The following is a 21,485-nucleotide window of genomic DNA, read 5'->3' on the forward strand; positions in this document are numbered from 1 at the left end:
AACTATCTCTAACTCAGATCATTCAACTGTCACCTTATTATCACCAACAATTATATCACCTGCCCCAAAATTATCCGTACATTTTCATATCTACTGATAACTTTCTTCCTTTCTCTCTTTAAACTCTTGGACAAATTCTGAAATTCTTACTCCGTCCTCTTTATGCAAAATTCCCAGTAGAGTCAGTGGGAGTTTTCCATGAGTAAGAAGGATTTGGTCCTCGCATAGAGAATGCTTTGTCTAAATAGGAAAGTATTGAAACAGCCCACCCATTTGATTTTTTTTTAAAGTCCATTCAATGGTCTTCATGCAATTTTAACCAAAGCTAGTACAATACAATTTTAAAAAAATCAGAACAGGTGATGCAACTCTTCCTAGTAACCTAACCAACTCAGAGTTGTAAGACGTCTATATAAATTTAGAGTAAATGTATTTATACAGGACTGTCAGCAATGTTGAAGCAAATGTTAATACAGAAAAAAGCAAACTTCACTCATTTCTCTAGGGCAAGACTTAAATTTCTTGGCAGTCAACCCATTCTCATTGTTTTGGAGCTTGAGCGTATAGTTTATTGTGGTCTTCTGTACATTTCTTAAGAGTTTTAGTGAGGATCGTTTTAGGATTAAAAAAAGTAATATGAATATAATAAGCATATCAAGGCTTTATTTAAAGCTGAGGTGACTTCCCAGATTTATTCAATTTGATCATTTCCATTTAAATGTTCATCCCCTGTGAAACAAGATGATTCATCTTACCCCTGCCCTGGTAGTAATTGAATGATGTGATTGCTTTCCATCACTTTGGTCTGAAGAGAAAACATTTGGTCATTTTGAACCTGCCTCCCATATCATGTTTAAATTGATTGTTCCAAAGAAATGAAAGCATTAAATAATGTTAAAAGGTAATGAATATTTTTTGGGGTGGAAAGTGTGAGTTCTTGAGAATCTTTTTTAGATGCAATGTTCTTTCTGATTCAATTTAAATGTTATTTTTAATCTGATCCATTCTTTGACAAAGATGATGTAAGAACTGTTTTTAGCAGTTGGATTGTTACTTTGTAAAGTATTCAAGCACTAAACCAATTTTTGCAATAGATAGTAAGTCTTGCTTTCGTTTTGGAAAACTTCCAGTTATAACTGTCGCACTTTTTATAGCAGAACTGTATTTAATTTATTTCTTTTATGAAAGATTACTATAAGTAACTGATAGCTCTGTAATCTGTGTGAATTGGCTTCTCCATTATTTGAAACAGAGAGAAGCTATAATGCCTATTCAATAAAATTAACTTATTTGTAAAGTATCCATTTGTCTGAATTTTTGAGCAAGCCTTTCATTACTATCTATTATGTCAGAAAAGTGATAAGGCGTAGAGGGTGAACAGGCAGGGAACATGATGCAAGCCTATGGGATATCAGTTAGCTCACCACAAGACTTCCTTCTGGTGGCACAAAAGTCATCAGCATTGCATTTTCAGGATTAAATTGCCTAGATCAAATTGCCTGCTCACAACCTGATGATTAAGCTCAAATAGGCTTGATTTTTTCTTTTTTATGTGAGAACACAATATATGTATTTCAGTCGATCAGTGGTTCCCAAACTGGGGTTTGGGAACCTCTGGGGGTTCATGAAATGTTACAGGGGGGGTTTCAGGGGAAAAAAATTTCCTAATGGTGGACAGAGCTGTCTCTAGGGACCCCGGGCAGCACGGGGCCAAGACCCCAGAGCCCCTGGACTTCCAAGAGCTAAGCAGATCAAAGCGAGCATATCTATCACACTGATGTGATTTAAACTTCAAGACTCCTTATAAGAAATGGAAAGGGAGGTGGATATTTTTTGCTTTTTTAAAAATTAAATAGGCAGCTAGTATTGTTTTTAAAATTATTATGAAGAACAAGTTTAAGCTTTGTTGTAACGTGCACTGTTTGCCTGGACTGCTCAAGACCTGAATGCTTGTGTAAGAGGAACTCTTTGAGCTGGCTACTTAAATACCTTCATGCAGTTTCACATCTGATACTCCTTGATGAAACATAGGAGCCTTGTCTTATAACAGGCTAATTCAAAGTGATACAAGCTACGAAAGTGAGATCTTGGAAGAGTGTTGCCATTTTCGTAATGTAATAAAAATACTTTCATGATGATAAATAGTGTGTAATAAGCATGTCATAACAAATTTTATATTTCCAAGATCATTGTTTTTATAATTTATACTCAGGTAAAGGAGAAAATCCCTGGAAATATTCATTTAGGAGGAGGTTCGCGAGACTTGACATTTTAGTGAAAAGGGTTCACAGGTTGTTAAAGTTTGGAAACCACTGCAATAGATGTTCCTAATGTATGTGTACCATACCCAAGGGGAGAGGGGAATCAGAAGAGCCAAGAGCATTGATGTCAATGGATCTAAGCACACGTTTAAAGATGAGCACCTACTGCAGTGCTTTCTTGAATCGGCACATAAGAGATTAAATCTAGTAGAGACTAGAAGGCCTCCAGGTCAAGGCAGAAGAATAGTATTGACAGGGTAGAGTGAAGAAGGTTGACTTCATTTCGCAGGGTTGTAAGGCACAGGGACAAAAGTAGGGACTCATACTGCAGCTTGTAGAAGAACTCTGGGTTGAAGGAACTCATGAGGAGATAGAGATGGGAGACCTCAGCAGGGGAAAAGTCAAAATTGCACTTGGGATTTCCAATATGCTATTATAATATATCTCCTCTTGACCAATGCATAGAGGGAGCAGCATCTGCTTTGATTATGGGGCGGGGGGGAGGAATTGCTATCTTAACTGAGGCCAATGTGGAAGATGTGCTGGTTAAAAAATAGCTTCAGAGTGAAGGGGGTGGAAACTTTAGTACCAGATTTGCTGGACAAACCTCGGGGTTTGGGTGAGGAGCTGCAAAGGTGGGGTCCACAACCTCATGCAGAAAGTAGGCTTGGCACTGCAGAAGCAAACCGTACAATCACAGAGAGGGCATAATTTCTAAACATCTTAAGCAAAATATGCCTCTACCTGAAATTCAAGTACTTTGAAATGTGCAGTCATCTGTAATGAGTCCAGTCTCTACTCCAGTGAGGGTCCCTAGCTGTGAATGCGGACCAGACAACAGGAGAAACCAGGTGTTATTTTAAGAAGGAATCCCTATGAATTGATATTGCCTCCCTCATGCAAGCAATATCTTACTATGCACACAGCCCCACTGACATCAGTGGAACTACTTGCAGAGGAAGGTACTGCCCAAAGCGACTAATGCTGGCAAAATCTGTTGTTTAGTTAAGATTCTGTAGAATGGATTGAACCAATTTGTAATATTGCAGAAGTCACAAGTTGCTGAGGTTTGTGAAACTTTTGGGGGATTGTGTCTGGACATGTCACCACCAGGGTATCATTAGAATCCTGGACTTGGGCTGGTATAGAGAGGTAAGCAGCACAGCAGAAATTCAGGTGGGAAAGAGAGATCAAGGCAACTAGAATCTATCAGGAAATCAGGGGCAATGGAAGAAGCAGAGGGGCTAGAGAGAGATTGGCAAAGATGGCCCTGAGCTTGGTGGGAGAAGACTGGTTCAGAGTGGATCTCCGTGGACTTCTCAGGTTGGTTGGTTGTTTAAATCTTTTATTCTCAATTGGTGTTTACTCCCTAAGGGGAAGGGGGGGGGCTTTTATAGGTGGGGTTTTGCACCTGGGAAGGTAGGGTGTTTTGGGGCCGAGGTATGAGTCTCTCTGTCATACCCCTGTATCAGATATGGACTAGTTGCAGGACTTGCTTACTCTCACTAGATGTGTTCTTCAGAAGATCCTTTACATATCTGCCAGTTATGGGCAAGATTCTTTTAAATAAAGTCTTTTACACACAGTGTCACCTACTGGCTGAACAGGGTAATACAGTTTAGCATTCCATTACACCCTCTATGACAGCAGAATGGGCTATTTTTTGGATGAAAAGGTACACAGTAGTCATCCTTGGCTCTTCACAACCAGATCTCAAGGAAGCATTCAGGGAGGAAGAAACCTGCATGGATCAAAACCAGGATCCACGTTTGTGTAAATGCCTGTAAATGGAAACTACCAAGCTGGGCATGGCTCTGTTCTAGGCAGATTGAGGCAAGTTTAAAACAGAATAAACTGAGTCTCTCTTTGCCTTTAGGGCTTTAAGTCATAACCTTGGCTTTCTACTGCAGCTTAGGGGTGAGTGTGCATTTACTGTAATTGCAGACCACAGTGGGTGGGGTCATCCCCTCCTTCAAAAAAACAACCTGGGGGCAGGGCAAGGAGGGGGAAGACAAGGAAATGTCCCTTCTTGGAGTGTTTCCCTGATTATTTCAGGAGAATGCTGGTCTTGCCCCCTTCAGGATAGGCCATGGGACCTGTTCCCAAACGCCACAAATCCCCAGGGAGCCACATGAGGCCAGGGCTGAGAATCATGCTAAGGTTTTTAACCCTTCCCCCCACCCACCTCACACACACTGTCCATCTCCAACCCCTGGGAAGAGGTTCTCTGGAAATGATGAAATAGGCCCATGCTGCATTACCTTTACTAGGGAATCTCCATAGAACCAGAATGGGAACAACGTGCATCTACCCCTACCTGTGTTGTCTCATGCCCCCTGTCCAAGGCTTGCGGGTAGGTTAGTGTCATGTAAGTAACTGACACTCCACCACCACAATACCTGTCTCAAGGGAGTGGCAGGTGCCTTATTGAAATGCCTTATTGAAATTCTGTGAGGCAGGCAGGTGGAAGCCTCTCACATCTAAAGACCCCTCCCCCAGCCTTTGGGGAGGAGCTACTGGACCTGAGACTCAGCTGAAAGTGGGGGACAACTAAGGAAGAGCAGAGCCAGGAGTGGAGGTGACAGGATCAAAAGTAGGGACCCAGAGAGGGACACCAAGCAGAGAACCCTGGACAGCATCCACTGCTCCTCCAAGCTGTCTAGGGAGCCAGGAGATGCCACCCAGAGGAACTCTGCCCACATGCGTGAGACAACGGAGGAACACAAATGGGCCACACAATCGCAAAGCATCTCACTGTCCAGCTTCCTCCTCCTGGTGTTATAGATAGCTACTTTGGCCAGTGCAAGGAGGAGGTTAACAAGGAGGTTTCATACTTCATGGGGCCACGGACAGGGTGTGTATATATGAAAAAGTGTGGAGAAAAGTGCAGCCAGAACCTCAACAGGAGGTTCAGGAGGAGCCAGAAAAGGGACTGCAACCTGGCACATTCTAGATAAACATGCACTATGGTCTCCCTCATGCCACAAAATAGACAGGTGTCAGGGATGGGGGTGAACCACATCAGGTACGCACCCATGCTCCCGGCTTCATGAAGAAGCTGCCAACCGATATCCCCAGAGGGCTGTGGGACCAGGGTGGAGTACTGGCTAGTCCACTGGGGTTCCTCACCCTCCACAGTCAGGCCCAGCAGTGTTTGAAACTGGGCCCGAGTTTGTCTGAAATGTTCATAAGCCTTAGAGAACCACGGAACTGGTATGAGATTTGAGTTTGCAACAAATCCTCAAACCGGGTGAGTTCACGTGTTTTCTTGCGTACTATTACAATTATTTGCTGTAGCTCTACTAGCCTCAGGAAAAGCTATAACAAAGGTAGCATAGTGAAAGTTAACATGAATCATTAATCCATAAACATTACTTGCTCACCTTTTTATGAGACAGCTACATTTGGAACAGATGCCAGGATTCAAAAATGGGTTGAAATGCAGCAATCTCTTGGTACAGTACTGAGGAGGTCAAGATCAGCTGAGGCTCTTGATTTAACAGATCCTTTGTTTAAATCATAGCAACACGTTTTCATGTAGGAGTCCTTGACTCTGAAAATTATTTCCCCTTCCTTGGTCTGGCAGATGCCAAGTTTTCTCTTGTTCTTGCAGATAGAGTATGTTGATGGTGCTAAGTTTTGATGAGTTAGGAGGATCTGGTTACTTGATATCACTGCAATTTGTATATATATTTCCTATAAAATTGTTTGTGTGCACCCAGAACAGAGCTTTGCCAGATAGATAAATACAAATAATACGTGCAAATCACAGTCAGATTTAAAGTCCAGGGACCAACTTCAGCTCTGTCTTTTACTGAAGTCAGTGAGAGTTATGCCCATCTGCATTCGAGCTAAAGTTGGACTGAAGTTAAGTCCTATAACATTAGTTTTAATAACAGTTTGGGATGCAAAAATGTTAATCCCAAAGCCTCACTTTGTAATACTAAGATAATTTGTAATTTGTTCATGTGAACTGAAGCAGAGTCACAAGATCGTTATGTGGCGCTGGAGATGAGGAGGGAGGAGGAGGAAGCGAAGCCATGCACCCCTGAGACTGAGAGGATCCCATCTACCACACCCAGGAGGAAACGTAGGGTTGTGGTGATTGGAGACTCGATGCTGAGGGGGACGGAAGCACTATCTGTTGGCCCTGACAGGGCCTCTCGGGAGTATGCTTGCCTGCGGGGCCCGTATTCCGAGACGTTCAGAGGATTGTCCGAAATGCAGCCGCCCAACGTGTACTAACTTACACCTATGCTACTCATCCAGTGGGAACCAAATGAAAACTGACAGAGTGATACCCAGCAGATCAAGGTGACTACAGGGTCTGGAGCAGCGGGTGAAGGAGTTTTTCGGTGGCTCAGGTGTGTCTCCTCGATTTCCGCAAGGGTAAGGGGCGCTGGCAGAGAGCAGATGCATCGCAAATAGAGGTGAATGGCCGTTGGGAGATGTGTTCGGTAGTGAGGGCCTGGTTCATTCGATCCGACTAACTGTTCAGGTAAGGGAGGACTTGCTAGGGCGCGAGCATGGACATCGACAGCTGTCCAAGGAGGGAAAGCGCCTTTTTGGACGGCGACTGCTACCCCTAGTTGAGGAGGAGGGCTTAAACTAGTAACGACGGGGACCGTGACCAAGCCAGCAACAAGGAAGATCGTCTCAAAGAGGGATCAACCGGAGAATAGGGAGGAACATTGTAGATGCGGGATTGGTATAGCTAGGGATGAAAGGAAAGATAAGTCGTCAGGATACTGGAGTGGGGGAATGCAAATGCAATGACTTAAGGTCCTAATGATAGCCTTATAATTGAGGTGTGTAGGAAAGAGAACACCAGGAGACAATATCAGGAGGAGGATTGGCAACAGGGGAATATATAGCAGCAGAAGAAAGTAAAGCACTTGCTGAATTCTTTAATCGTGGCTGTACACAAATGCGAAACCTGGAACAAGAAGGAAGAATTAGTAGTCTGGCCAGGAACAGTGAATTACAAGTATGTGGCATATACTAGACTTGGGAATACGCTCAGCATACCGAGCTACTGGCATGGATGGGTATAACGCTTATCAGGTAAGGAGCAGGCGAAGGGGGGAGTAGCACGCTGTGAGATGTAAAGAGAGCTGTAATGGCAGATGCTGCAGACTCACTAGCGAAACCTGAATGAGCAGTTGAAAGTCTTTGATGTTAAATTTAAGGGAATGTCACGAAGGGGATGTGATGTGGGTTGTCATGCTACAAGACCACGACAGACCGACGAAAAGAGAGTGGATGAGGCTTTTTACAGACAACTAGCCAAAAGTTCCCTAATCACAAAGGCCCTGGTGCCATGGGAGATTTCAAATATCTCTCTCTGATAGCATCGCCTGCGAGAGAAATCACAGCCGACCACCGCAGTGCCGCAGCAATCGGCAGGGAAGTTTTGGAGATCACTGAGACACTCTGGTCACAAAATGCTGCGGGAACGCACATCGAGAGGGCACTTGCGCTGACTCCGACATGCATCTGCTCACACAGAGGAAGAGTAGATAGGGAAGGTAGGTGAACAGCAACTGGCTAGCAGTGTACATGACAGTGGTAGAAGTTCAGACCGCTGGCAACAGTAAGAAGGAGATGAAGGCAAACGCAAACCTGACATTGTCAGAAAGCGGCCGATTGTCAGACTGGCCTTAGAGAGAAGGATGGCCCATGGATTCCTGGGAACCTCGAACTGAAGGGGATGGGTGTCAGGGATGCTTGGCAAGTTTTTTAAAAACCCCAAGAAGCACAGGAAAAACATACCGTAAGTGGCGATAGAACAGCAAAGGCCATAAGTGCCCAGCATGGCTTAAAGGAAGACTCATGGTGAGCTGAGCAAAAGGAAGAAGCTACAAAAAATGCGAAGCTGGACAGATGACTGGGGAGCATGATCAGGATTATTGCTCCGGTGCTGCAGGATTAGAATCAAAGGCCAAAGGGCAATTGAGTGAAACTAGCAAGGTATGTGAAGATAATTGAGGGTTTACAATATAGTAGAGTCAACGAAGAAGAGAGGCAGATGAGTGGTACGGTCCTTAACTCAATGAGGCAGTATACCTGCGATGGATAGATATGGGAAAAGCTGAAAAGTACCAATCCTTCTCACTTCACTTTTACGGCAGGATAACCTCCCAACGCTAAACACTGTGGAACGCAGAGCGAGGGGAGCGACCGACTGCTGATAGAGGGTCCGGTTACGTATCCGCCGGCGGGAGTGCTGGCCTACGTCCGGTCCGGGCCTCGACGGACGGTTGAGAGCTCGCTCGGGTTCCAGATTATCTTGCTGCTCGCACCGGGACGACTCAGGTCTCATCTGATTATGCGAGAGTCACAGATAGGGTGATGAGGTGACAGTTCGAATAATGGCTATCCTTGGGAGAAACTGATCCCGCAAGGCTGTGATCGAGGGACGTTTTCCATGGCTATCACGGAGATTTAGAGTTTGCAGCGACCTCGCGCACCATACCTTCTGAAAATTCATGGCGAACAGGAGGGTCCAGACGGGATGCAAACTGGAGCACAGATATACACTTCAGACTACTGAATGAGTCTTACCCCACCTCCATCTTTAAGAGGAGGGAAAAGGTATAGCTTCGACTGATGATCGTGTTCACGCCAGGGAGAGCGCCGACCCAAGCGACATCTTTTACGGTTCCTCACCTCAACATCCACTGGATACATCAAGGTCATCATGGAGCAGTGCTCGAAGATCTACAGCCATCAGGTAATGAGCAATATCATTAGAGGCAATACGAGGTGACGACGCAGTTAGCCAAGCATGGATCAGGAAATCATGCTGAGCCGAACCTGATGCCATTTCCTACGATGATGATAGACTGGACTGGTGATGGGGCACCTTGTCTGATGTAGTTATCCTTGACTTGAAGGTTTTGACACGGTTTTCCATAGCGATATCCTCATTCAGCTCAACTTAAGAAGTATTGGTTGAGAGATATGCACCTGTGAGTGATCGAAGTAACGTGTTGATGCAACGAGCGTCTCAGCGGGTAGGTATCAATGGCAATCTCTACTTGGCAACCAGTAACAAGTGTGTGTGCTCCCAGGGGTCTGTCTTAGGCCGTTCTTTCAATGTCTTCATTAATGATCTTGAGATGAAGGCTAACAATGTAAGTAAATTCTGCAGACTGAAACGCAGTTGGGAAAAGTGGTGACACGGCGGAGGCAGGATAGAATGAGGACTCTGCCACAAATGTGGAGAAGTGGGCACAAAACTCATGAAGTTCAACAAGGGAACGCAGTGACAAAGTCCTGCACTTAGACGAAACGCCGTGCCACACACACACGCTGGGGAGCTGTTGCGCTAAAGTACAAGTCTAAAGCAAAAGGATCTGGGTTATGGTCGATGAAAGTTGAACATAAGCTTAAGTGTGCTCATTTGTTAAGGCGCAAAGCTATAGCATCTGGGGCTAGTATTAGTGATGTTGCAAGCAATACCAAGGATGTGATTATTCCCCTAATCGCACTGGTGAGCCGCATCTGATATTGTGTCCCAGTTTTGGGCGCACACAGCCTACAAAAGGATGGGAACAATTGGAGAGATCAAGCGGAGGCTACAAAATGAAAATTAGAGATCTGGAGCACATGACATTTATGAGGAGAACTGAGGAACGGTTAATTTAAGCGCTGCAGAAGAGTAATGACTAAGGAGGGGATTGATAGCAACCTTACACTACTTTGAAGGATGCTCCAAGCGGAGGGAGGCTAGCTGTCTGCAGTAAAGGTGAAGGAACAGAACAAGGCGCAATGGTTTGGACTTGGCAGTTGCGAGTCGAGGCGATATTAAGATCAACAAACTTGTGCACTAGGAAGAGTGGTGAAGTATGGACATGGGTTACTAGCGGAGGATGGTAGAATCTCATCATTTAGAGCTATTTAAATCGGCTAGACCGCACCCTGGCTGGGATTATTTAGGGAAAATGGTCCTGCCTTTAGCAGGGGGTTGGACTAGATGACCTCATGAGGTCCCTTCCAACCTTTTGATTCTATGATTCTATGATTAGCCTGGCGTCTGATCCAGTTGTGAAGGACTGTCTCTGATGTTCCATCTTCCATGCTGTGTTCCAGGAAAACAGAATGGTTTGGACATTCAGTGCTTTGATGTGTTGGTAAGAGATTCACCTCAAAAATGTTTATTTTTCTTGTTTAACCAATGTTTTTGACTCAACAACAAATTACAAAATTTAAAAAACAAAAAAAGTTTCCTGACCCAAATTCAGATTATGGATGTGTGACTATGAAAAATAACCCCTCCCTGACCTTTTGCCAAAAATCAAGCAGATTCAGATCCAATCCTTTGCTGAAGCTTGAAAAAATGGTACTTCATTAGTGTTAATTTTTAATATTCTCTCCTGCTGATCTGGTTCTAGCTGGGATTTGAAATGGAAGTGACCCCTACCATGCATTTGTGCAGCATTGAGGACCTGACTGGAACAGGAAATATTGAATATGGGGTCATCAGCGCCCTGTCAATGCCATAGGATGTCTAACGTTTGGGAGGGGTAAGGGTGGTGTCTGTCCTGAAAGAGGCCAGTCTTTCATCTTGACAGTCCGAGAGACTGACACTTTCTTTGTACACAGAATAGGTGTAACACAGGCAGTGGCCATGCAAACTTCCCCCACAATTCCCTCATGAGGAAGGACACCTACAAAAGGGAGTTTCTAGTTCAGTCTTTATGCTCACTCAGCCCCTACCTTGTCTGTTGAGGTATCCAACAAGGGGTGCCAATTGTGGTGGGTTTAGTGGTTTGACAGCCTGTCACCGGAGAATTGGACTGAGCCCACCAAACTCATTTCCCATAGGCCACTGAAATCAGCCATCATCTGATGGTTTTCTAGTTACTGCCTTATCTGACCAGGTTTTGAACAGAGAGGACCTTATACCTCTCTGCTGGTAAACTTGTATCACATTTCTGTCTTTGAATATTTGTGTTAGGAAATTGTCACAGAAACCAGTATTTTATTAGTCGTCATAGGGGTACCTTGAAAATCCAAGTTTAAAAGGTTTGCAGAAGAATTGGGATTTAACATATTATTATCAAAGACAATTGAGTCCAAATAGAAAATACAAATGACATCCACCTCATCTGTATTGTATCATACTGTATGTCATTTAACTGTGGCCTGGACTAATGGCTCCAAAAGCTCTTTATGGATTCAGCTGCAATTTAAAAAAAATCCAGAATGTTATTTATTAGGGGGGAAAATTAGACGGCAGTAATTATTACGTCAGTTGTTTTATAACCTCTTTCAACTAATACAATTATCTGTCTGCATGCTTAGAAATAAACAGATCCTGAAGCAGAGGGTTTGTAAAGAGGTACTGTCTGTCTAATCAGTGACACGGGCAAGCATTTATCATTACATAAACGTAGGAAACTTTTTGCATTTAATAATTCCCAGAGACTTTTCCTAGCCACACTTTTTTTTCCAGATCTCAACCACACATACAGTAAATGACAGTTCCAATTCAAACATGGAATTATCATGCAACTCTTCAAAAAGAAGCCTGACTATTCTCAAAGGTGTTTTTTTCATATGTGCTTATAGGGCATGATTGCAACTTTTATGTGAGAGAGGGGTTTTACATTACACTGCTGATGTTCTCCAATTTGATCTGATAATCCTTGCAACTGTTCCTGTAAAGTCTGGAATTTATAAACTAGAATCAGTGTAAAAATGTTGTGATACCTATTCTGGAAAAATCTTTACTTGTGTAAGAGGCAATTAAAGATGTTTTGGTTTGGAACTTGTTAACAAGGTTCATGGTGTCTTCTCCATGGTGACAGAAGTTGTTCAGTTATATAGTGATGGATGCTATATAGACAAATGAGATGCACCTAGCACCTACCGTGAATAGGCTGGTGCTCTGAATGAAAGCATGACCTGGGAAATCAATACAGAAATGGAAGAGAAGTGGGGTTAGGGCACAGAAATTATAGATAGAGGTTCCTCCTTTTCTCTTCTGCTAGCGAAGTCTGCATTAATGTTGATAATACCAAATGTAACATAAGGCCTTTGGGCATGCTGAGAGGCATAAATCAAGTCCATTATTATCAGTACAATAACAGTTTAATCCTATTACCATAGCATGCAGTATTCTATCTATCATGCTTTAACTGCTCAGTCCAAGAGTTTCTTTGGTTTCCACGAAGATCCCTCCCCTTCAATCCCAACTTCTTTAATAATTTTTTTCTATTTTTATCAATAGGCCTCAGTCCCAGACAGATTATTTTAAGGCTCTGCTTTTGGTATTTTAAAAATATATTTAAACATTCTCATTGCTTAATTCCATCACCCAAAGAAGCCAGGCTCTGTGATGGATTTTGCATATGGTTGAAAAGGATTCCTTGTTGATGATTACATTTGTTTTTTGGATTATTTATTCTCAGATGAATAAATTGCCTTATGGTTCTGGAGTTTCTGCCAGTTGTTCTGGAAGTCAGAGCCAATCCTACCGAATGCAGAATTAGAGTATGAGGTACGCCAGCAGTAGCACTGCAGATGAGCAGTGTGCAAAATCAGACAGAGCTTAGATTTATTTTCAACATGGCTTTTCTGACTTTCCTTAGTTCATATTTAATAACAGTTACGTGGTGAAATGCTGTCTTGTGGAAACTCTTCACCTCCCTTAGCAAACACAATAAAACATGCAATTTTTACAGTTTTGTAGCATATTTTTACTCCTGAAATGTAATCTATCCTTTTCAGTTCTCTTTAATCATAGACATTTTGCAGAGAATACAAAATGTTCCTTTCTGGGACTTAGAACTTAACTTTATTTCCTTCCTTGTTTCCCTTCTGCATTAATTATCTCTCCTAAAAGGGGTAGGTGGAGTCCAAAAGTATCCAGTGGAGTTTTTCAATGGGAAGTCACTAGCCAGTCTTGTTTTATTCACCGCATGCTGTTGTTCATCCAGTCCTGTGTCCCACAAGGTTCCTATGCCCTGAGTCTGCTGAGATTTCAGTTTACTCCTGCTTCCCGTAGCAGTTGTTTAGTATATCTGCTTTTGAGATAGAATGTTCAGCAATGCCTTAAGGGACAAATCATCCCATTATCTGGTCCCAAAGAAAAGACACAAGGGTTATGTCCGCCCTTGGGTACTGAGTCATGTTGGGGCCATTTCTGCACTTCCAGGAAAGTAGCTTGATTGACCCCTGCCTGTCTCTCTGTGTGTACAAATGACTTAGCTCTATGCAGGCAGATTAGGGATCTAATAATTTAGCAAAGAGGTTCTCAAACTGTGGACCATGGACTACCAGTGGTCCGCAAGCTCCATTCTGGTGGTCTGTGGATAGTTCCCTCTGAGGAGCGCGCTGGGCAGCTGCATACAAGAGAATGAAGGGCCACCCACCTAATTAGTGGAGTCATGCAGGCTTGGCTGCACTCATTAGGTGCCTGGACCCTGGAGAAGATGCACATGTAAGGTGAGGTGGTGGCATTGGGGGAAATAGGGGGTAGGTGGGAGGGGGCAGTGGGGTGAGAAGAGGGGGTGTGGGGGGAATTTGGGATGTGCAGGGTTGCAGTGACCAGAGAAAGAGGCTACTTTCCCCCACTCCAGGGCTGCGGCTGCTGGGGAGAGACAGCCCTCCTTCCCAGCCCCTGCTCGTGGGGCTGCCGTGGCGGGGGAGAGGGCACATCCATTGCATTAAAAAGGTAAGACTACTGTTATTAAAATATGAGTTCTGTACTTTTATTTGTAGAACAAAAAAATTAATTAATACGTTTTTTTAATATAGCGCTTTTTATCTAAAGTGCTTTAAAATAGCTAACGGTACAAACATCATTTGGAAAGATCAGTCATCCACTGAGACACTCAGCAATTTTCATGTGGTCCACGAAAAAAAAGTTTGAGAACCAATGATTTAGCAAATGACTGAAGACTGTGACTTTTGTTGTTATGAGACTAGAAGATTTGCATGTATTCCATTTCTCCATTACTGCATAAAGTCCACATACCTCAGTTATCCACAACATTGGAGGAATCAAAGACGCTATGAGTATAGGCATAATCATGGTGGGAAGGGATAGCTCAGTGATTTGAGCATTGGTCTGCTGAACCCAGGGTTGTGAGTTCAATCCTTGAGGGAACCATTTAGGGATCTGAGGCAAAAATTGGTCCTGCCTAGTGAAGGTAGGGGGCTGGACTCGATGACCTCTCAAGGTCCCTTCCAGTTTTAGGAGATTGGTATATCTCCCATTATTACCTATTACCTAAAAAGGGGGGACATGTAACACAAAGAAGGAAAAATATACTCTGTCAGGTCCTGATCTGTGGTGATTCAGCATTTTGGCATAGGAAACTTGGTTTAATTATGGTTTTGAGTATGGGCACTGAAGGGAGTGCCCATCCCATCCCCCTTGGCTATAGATGGTGGCTGAGAGGCAGGCTCTTAAATACGGGATATTAAAGTGTGGTTGCAGGTGGCCAGGAGAGTGGAGGGAGAAAGGAAGCGGGTAGGAGTATTGTTGCAAATGAGTGGGATTTCCAAATATCCATCTGAGTTGCTAAGGGAAAAACAAAGTCTGAGGGGAAAATCCAGAGCCTTTGATGTTTTGAAATAAAAGCTAGCAAACTCTCGTCGACATTTATTGTATGTGGCAATGAGTAGGTACAATCTTCATGCCCCAAAGAGACTCAGGAGATAGCAAAATAGTTGTTTGTCTGTTTCTTGTTTCTCCTCCACTGGGAAGGTTTTGGTATGTTTGGACTGTTGGTATAAAGGGCGGGAGGAGGGGAGGAGTGCCTCTCTTTCCGTTGCTGTTGTGTTTTGTTATGGTTTGTATCTATTTTGTCTCCAGGATCTTACAGAAATGACTCACTCAGTGAGTTAGCTCTGCAATAAGAGAGCCTGGGAAAATGCAAACAGTCACTTCTTAAAGACACAGGATCCCATTTACTGAGGAATGACACGCTGTACCCTCCAGTCTATGCAAAGTGTCACTATCGGAGCCATCTTCCTCCCTACCACATCACCCCTTTCAAATCTCTCTTGATTGCTATTTCTACCCATTGTTACCCAGCCTTATTTTTTCTGAGGTACATGCGATCCCACAGAGAGGTGAAGCAGTTCGTGCAGTACATGCAGTAGAGACAGCATGGCATTCGTTTCCCTCCTGCCCGTACATGGCAGGCTTGCTTCCATAAAGAAATGCACATTAAGTGCAAAAGAAGAGTATCCTGGATTTAGATGCTGCCTGAGGGCCTGTAACACACCCACTGAGCTGGAGAACAATTGCTTCTGGCTTTGTTGCATTTTGGCCTGCCTGTGAGTTTGCCTCAGCCCGGCTGGCAGGCTCAGGCCCACTCTTGCTCAGTCAGTAAAGTTTATCGATTGACACAAAGAGAGCAAATGTTAGCACTGCCAGCAGCAGAACCACAGTAAGGGCTTCTCTCAGCCCAGCCCTAATAGCAGCTCCCTCTTGTCAGATGAATCTTCACTCCAGACAGTGGTAGTCAAAAGAATAAATTTGCCTCCTGCCATCGCCAGTCAGTAAGGCAGCTTGATCTTTTATTTACAATATGATGAGACAACAATTACATTTTAGAGTGTTTTTCTCTTTGAGTATGTAAAGTAATTAGCAGGTTATTATTTAGGCCTCTCTAGCAGTACTTCACCTATAGGCCTTAAGGGCCTTTTCCCATCTGAAATCCCACGCTGGAGTCTCTTCCTAGACTTATTTAGTCTGTTCAGTGAGTTGCCGAAAGCACTATCCTGACTCCCGACAAATGCTCTCTCTTTCTCTCTCATTCTCATGCTCCCTGGACCTCTCTAGCTGCAGCCTGCCTCTCAGATGTTTGACATCCAGACTCCCCTCCCATGTCTGGAAGCCCATTAATGCCTTCCCCTATCTCAACGCTTATGCCCTAATCATTGCCACAAACTCACTGCGGTTAGGCACATCTGCCTCCCCTGTTTAATTGGCATATGATATAGCTCCCTGCTTTTTTGCTCTATACCTTGCTGTTAGCAAATAGCACAGTCTGGTATTTGAAAATACCAGCTAGCCAGCCCTAAGATTTTTGAGCCCAGTGGGTCTAGGCTGTACCTTTTGGGCCTGCTCAAATGTTGGTTGGGCTTTCTGATCCTTTTGGCCTTCATATTTCTCCCAACTTTTTTTCTGCTTCAGTCTCCTTTCTCTCTGACTTCTCCTCTTTCTGTCTCTATCTACACTGCATTTATATTTTTGTAGTTCTAATTAGTCTCCTGTGATCAGTTAGCACATATACTGAGGGTTTGTTTCCTTGAAAACCAGGAGGACTGAACCTTAAGGAGTATTCTGACACTTACAAATGCAATTGCAGGTAACCTTAGGAAAATCCTACTACAGATCCAGCAACATGATCTATTATCTTCTGAACAGATAGATATCTGCCAAGGTTATAAACATTTAATGGTAAAGTGTTGAGTCATAAGCAAGGCAAAAATCTCATACATTTATCAATCTGACAACAGCAGTTTCTTCTGTGAATTAGAATGTGTTAACATATATATTTAAACGTGTGGGTGTCTGGGTGTGTAGGCATATAACATTATAGTATTGAGGTAGCAACTCAGTACTTATGGTCAATAAAACACTTTTATTCTAAACCTGTATTTTCAGTGGCTTCTAACTTTCCCAAGAAATGACCTTTAGAAGGGAGTTTGGGGTTTTTTCATCCTACTTGCAAGTTTGAAGAAAATCTATTCACCTATCCCTGCATTATTCAAACATAAGGGGGAAATGGATGCACTTGGCTGTCTAATGCTGCATATGCAGCACATTTCACAATCATTACATTCCCTTTCAGCATTAATGTGGGCTTTTCTGTTTTCTCTATAGTTGGTGCTAGTTAATTTCTGAAACTATATTTTTAAAATGTGTATTTCAAGGCTTCGGCATTGTAGAAGAATTTTCAAGCTAATGAACTATAGGAAATGTCTGTGCACTTGCTTATTTCATTTACACGAGCTCGACTTGGGAAAGCTTTTCTTGCCCCAAGGGCCAAGCCACAGAAAGATGGTAGCAGACAGGGAATTAAAGAGCTCTTGGATGCATCAGGCCTTAAAATTTGAATTTTAACCACTCTCATTGAAGCTATTGATCACCACTTACCCTTCACAGACTGATCATGCTCAGTAACACCGCTGAAGCCAGCTGCCCTCACTCTGCTGCCCCTCCCCCCACTATCAGCAGGCACGAAACAACAAAACTGAAGCCAGTGGGATTATTGGGAGCATAAATCTTCAATAAGGACTTCTGGATTTGACTCAGTAAGCATAAAATCCCAGTAAAAGGACAAAAAAGAGCATATATATATATCAATCTCATGCATAGAGTTTGTGCTGATATTAAATTTACTCAGTTTTACAGTAATATTATGTTTAATTTCATCAGATCTATAACATTCAAAAACCTGTAAATGAAAGCAAATCTCTGTTACCACTAGGGTGGGTTGTTTTGTTTAGATGTATAATAAACCTTCCCTTGTTTTTTGTCCAACTGAAAAGTAATTATTTCAGTTTAGGAGAAAAAATTCCTAGCAGTTGCATAAATGTCTTTACTCTAATGCCCAAGAAAAGGAAAATGACAGAAATAACAAATCTTTTTCAATTACAAATTTTATTTTAAAAGTAAATGTCATTAACCATGCATACAAGTTAAGATTGTATTTTACAACGGGGTTTTTTATTTTTATTTATTTTTTTTTTTAATTTCATTTTATTTTATTTTTTGCTTAGGACATTGTTACAATATATACTCTATGCAGTCCAAAATACATAAAAAGTTACAGCAGAGCAAGAATAGATCAGCATATAACTGTACAACTGTAATACTTCAATGTAGTGATTTAGAAAGGTAAAAAGTGACCCAGGAAAGCATTGAAATGCTGTTGATAAAACTGTCCAGGTAAAAATGATGTGTGTAACATCAAATTTCACCAAAAGTGAAAAATATGTCTATAAAATGTGTGTCCGCACATGACTATGTGTGCGTGTACACACACACAATGTACATACACAACTAACTCTAGTTGTAACTAAAGATGGGTCTAAACCCCAAAGTTCAGATGGAGATGCAAATTCTCCCAAAGTCCCAAGATGTTTGTTTCTAGAATTTTGGGTCAGACTCATCACTAGTTATAACATAATGGATACCTAACATTGCTCTGTCAACATTCCCTCAAGTATTGTTTCTTGCACTCTATATTTGTTATTCTTTTGGGGGTAAAAAAGCACTATTTAGTTATGTTCTCTTCCACCTGCTGGCTATATAGTCATCCCCAACGCTTAAAAATATATAAACCTATTATACTGCTCACTGTCATAATCTACACGTGAGCATCTATACGCACAAACATGAGGCATATGGGAGTAACAGAGCACCAGAAAGTCAGTTTGTGGGCATCAGCTGGTGAAATTAGCAACACAAGTGACTATGAGAAGGCAAGCTTTAAATATAAAGAGTCTTATTTTCCTTATTCTTTGTTCATAAAGCATGTCTCAAAACATAACACAATTCACGCAGTACAAAACTTAGAACTCACATCAGATACTCTGACTGGACAAAGCCAGGTGTGAAATCGAATGAGGACTTCATGAGCTCTCACGTGGCCATTTCCTATACCTGATGCTACACTGGCTATATCAAACATACAAAAAGCATTGAACTTCTTGACACACGGGTAATGAGGGATTAAAGCTGTATAGAAGCTTGCAGGGCTAGAATTTATTGCAAGTAATAATGCAGTAAAGAAGGTAGGGTACACAGAGAAAACACATCATCTTATACAGAAATTAGGTATTCCTATCAAACATAGGCTTTTGTTGTTTTGTTATAAATATATAACTTTACTATCACCCAATGTAAACAAAGAAATGCTATAAAAGCAAGGAGCCAACTAGTTTGCAGATTTTAAGGATGTGGGGGCACCTCATATGACACAGCTCAGCTGCCTAGAGCTTACCATGCTGGATTCCTTTCCAGGAAGCAGGACAGGAAACTGAAGTTTTATGGCCTTTAATGCACTTTGGGTTTTGCACAGAGGGAAGTTAAACTATGTCCAATGGATCATACTGCAATTTTCTGGTAACTAGAATAAATTTGTATATATAAAAGTATCTGAGTGGAAACCCATAGAGGGAACAAATTACTGTCTTCAAATTGTGCTGGTTCCATCTCAACAACAAAATTAACTCCTTAATATTGATAAAACAGAAAGCAGAGTTTATATCAAACTGTGTGTAGTTTACAGTCAATCAGACTTCAGTTTATTTTAATGGATGTTTAATGGAGAACCACATCAATCTTTACAATTTCCAAGAAAACTAAAACGATCATTTTCAGTGTTGTAGGCTCTTCATACATCATGGCACTTCAGTTTAACTACAGCAAAAGGAGCTAGGACCTGGGCTGGACACAACTGTAAACAAATCCTAAGGGTTTTATTGTTTGCTGCTATTAATAATTTATTGTTGAATAAAAACAAAAATTTTAAATCTCAAGGCAATTTCATTGTTCAGGACCAGCCATATAAGCTGAGTGCTTGGGTCTCTGTGCTTGGAAGGAAGGAAGGAAATAAGCACTTGACATGGAGGAGTGGACAGAATTTGTACCTAGCCAAAGCAGTGTATCCTGAATGTGCAGTTTGGGTGTAGTAATGGGAGACTAGTTTTTAAGTGAGAATGTTGGATAAAACAACAAAAGGTTTGGCCTTTGGGGTCCGTGTGGATAAGCATCCAGATTTCAAATGCTTTATCTGAACAGTCTAGGCTACTTGAGTCTGCAAAAACTAAGGAATGAGAACGGACTCTTATGATATTGCTGCCGCTTCTGTTTCTGGACAAATGCTGGAGAAACCAAAACTGTCCCTTTAGCTAAGAGAATCTTGAGAGAGGTGCTGTTCAGATTCAGTTCTAAAACAACTAATGGATTGGATTGTGGGGAAGGGATTCATCATTGTATCTCTGAATAAATTTGCTGATCCATTAACAGATGCACTAGTGTGGATCACTATTAAATTGGCATTAACAAGAACCTAAATGTTCATAATATTTATGGCCACTAATGTAGAAAGCATTTAATGTCAGTTTTGAAACTCTAGCCAGGGTCTTAATGCATGACAGATCTGAATATTAACTACAAAATTTTATCTCTGAGGTGGAAGAAATTCAAAAGTTTTGAAGGTTTGATGCAGATACTGCTCCAGTTTAAGAATAAAATTGTTCTCATGGCTTTTCTCATGAAATTATTTGGTTGAGTTGGGAATTCCATTGAGAATAGCTTGCATTCAATATTTTTGCTTCCATCTAACGTTACAGAATGAATCCAAATATTTTTGGGAGCAGGTAGATAAAAGCTACAGTTTGTTGTTTGGGTGAAAGATTTATTCAGAACGGTTTTACTATCCTCTTCCAGTGCTGCTAGAGCAGTAGGGACAAACTTTTGCTGTAGCTAGACTGAGACTGTCAAAGCAATTTGCTTATAAACTAATCCGTATCTTTACAAGGGTTACCTTAATTCATAGTATACCCGATAAACTTGAATTTTGCCTTCAGTGATAGGTCAAGAACCTGTTTTAAATCAATGTCGCCATGTATTATAATGGGTGGAACTGAACTGTATTCTGCAACAGAACTAAGAAGAAAATAATGCTTTCTTTGGAGATGATAAAGAATACCCGATTGAAGCCATAACACATAAAGGCCATCACTTTTTTGATGAGTACTTTGTAATCATCCTTTGTTTTCAGTTTTGTATCCTGTATCATTATCCCTATAGTAAAATTTATTCATGATGAGAGAAATATTTTTACACTTAATGAACTGTTTATAAAGTGTGTGCACTAGGCACAACTGACCTGTAGAATTCTCTAAGCTAGTTGTTTTTATTCTCCCTTTACTAACTACAGCACAAAAGCACTCTTATGAGCTGCAAAAACCATTGGAAAGTGAATTCCTGCTACCTGAATTGTATTAAATGTTAACGTTGTGTATTTTATCAGAAGAGATTACAACAGTTGTAACTAGGGAGGTAAATGAACATGGCTTTTACTAAACCAACAGTGTTTAGGCAACTCATCATACAAGTTAAACAATAACCAGACTTCTATCAAAAGGCTTTTTCCATCCATCATATGAAACCAGAATGTCCAGCCTTATGTGATTTTACAATTCAACAGAAAAAATTGTTTTTGTAAAGGTGAAGTTTAAAAC

The sequence above is a fragment of the Chelonoidis abingdonii genome, chromosome 9, assembly GCF_003597395.2.
Source record: "Chelonoidis abingdonii isolate Lonesome George chromosome 9, CheloAbing_2.0, whole genome shotgun sequence".
Lineage (NCBI taxonomy): Eukaryota > Metazoa > Chordata > Testudines > Testudinidae > Chelonoidis > Chelonoidis abingdonii.